Raw genomic sequence first — 2171 nt, 5'->3', positions numbered from 1 at the left:
GAGCCATTTTTCAACATAGTCACCCAAAGATTTGAGACACTTGTCGTATCGTAGGACTAACTTTCACATTCCTGTGTCATAGAACTCTGCCACCTTTGAATGGAACCAGCAAGTGACAGTCGTCCTTAGCTCTTTATCATTGTCAAAATGCTGGCTGGAGGACAGGAATTTCTTAAGTTGCAAGAAAAGATGGAAATCACGAGGAGTAAGATCAAGATTGTATGATGGATGATAAAACAGCTCCAAGCTGAACTTCTACAAAATAGGTGTTGTGCACTGAGCCATGTGGGGACGAGCATTTTCATGGAACAGCACAACATCTGCAGTAAGCATTTCATGCCTCTTGTTCTGAATGGCATGTCACAGTTTCTGTATTGTTGCTCAGTAATGGTCAGTGTTCACTGTTTCACCTCTGAGCAGGAAGTCAATAAGCAGAATGTCCTTCATGTCCAAGAACACCAACACTTCACTTTCTGCACCAACACATTCTGTTTTAATTTGTTCTTGACCTGAGATCCACTGTGACACCAATGCATTGACTGCTGCTTGGTTTCTGAGGTGGGTGTCTCATCATCTGTGACAATCCTGTCAGGAACCGTCACCATCATCATGGTACCACTGCAGAAATCTTGGTGCTACTTCAAAGTGTTTTCTTTTGTGCTTGGGTTTTTCGGCATCCACTTGGTACACAATTTCTTGAACAGCAGGTGCTTAGTGACAATTTTGTGCAGCAAGGATCATGGTATCTGTGGAAAAGGCTGCTAAGATCTGTAATCATGAAGCAACAGTTTTCCAGGATGTGCTGCCGCATCAGCTCAACTAGGTGATCATTGATGAGGGATGGTCATCCACTGTGTTCTTCATCATGGACAACCTTTGGAAAAAAGCTTACGCCAGCCATGCATCATCTGTTTGCTCATGATGTTCTGCCCACAGGGCTGATAGAGCTGTCGATGAATTTCAATGGGCGCTATATTTGGTGCATTAAGAAACATTATCACTCACTGAACGTTGCAGGCGGCAGGAGAACGAATAAGGAATGCCATTTCGGTGCACTGCTGCCAAGGTACTGGCACCAGGCAGGACCTGCCAAGCTGGCATTTGATTGTCACATCATAGATCTGTTGCACATACGCCATTTTCCTGGCTAAATACATTTACTTTAAAGAAAACAACTTCAGGAAACTTACTTTCTTGGTGCACCTTGTACACTATAAGGCTGCACAAGGATGTCCAAATGGAACAGTATGTGCTTTATATGAAGAGTAAAAACCCAATGCATATTTGGATAAGATATAAAACTCTGCTGAGCAAAGTCCCCCCCCCCCCCCCCGTCCCCCCCCTTTCCACCATACAAGCAGCACACTTCTCACGAGAGAAGAAACAAATTTTATGTGACACAGTTATTATAACTATTACAATCCAAGAACAAGAGTCATAGAGAAGTCATGAGCAACAATTCGTTACATCTGCCATTATAATAGTGTAATAAAAAGATTGCATTATTGTCATCCAAAGAGACTATCTACAGTGTATGTTGGCATTGTGGCATGATTAACTTCCCTCATATGACTGGAGGCTATGTTTACAAATTGGCTGACATAGATGTTTCCTTTCAGTGGTATGCTGTCATTGAATTTTTTGTTAAAGAGGAAAAGTCTGCTGTTGAAATTCCACTCACGACTTCAAAATGCATGTGGGGATGTCACATGGACACTGGCATTGTCAGAAGATGGGTGAAACACACAAAGATGGGAATATGAGCAACCAAAATGAGCCTCATGGTAGTCACACTCAAACTACCTCCTGGGCACACAAGGAAGACAAAAGTTGACAGGCTCATTACAGAAGACAGATGTGTTGTGACTTGGCAAGACAGCCAAGCCACTAGGAGGTAGCCGAAAGGCACGCGTTTAAGCTCACGCAGGCTGGCGTGAGGTCTGGAACAGTTAAAGGAGTTGAGTCTAGTAAAAAAGTACGTAGCTTCTGGAATACTTAACTTTAATCCATAATTGGTAAACATCGGTCTGACGGTACATGCTTCACAAGATAAATAGCAAATGATAATGGCGCCTTGCTAGGTCGTAGCAAATGACGTAGCTGAAGGCTATGCTAACTATCGTCTCGGCAAATGAGAGCGTAATTTGTCAGTGAACCATCACTAGCAAAGT

The sequence above is a fragment of the Schistocerca piceifrons genome, chromosome 5 (genome assembly GCF_021461385.2).
Source record: "Schistocerca piceifrons isolate TAMUIC-IGC-003096 chromosome 5, iqSchPice1.1, whole genome shotgun sequence".
Taxonomy (NCBI): Eukaryota; Metazoa; Arthropoda; class Insecta; order Orthoptera; family Acrididae; genus Schistocerca; species Schistocerca piceifrons.
This window is presented reverse-complemented; position numbering follows the sequence as displayed.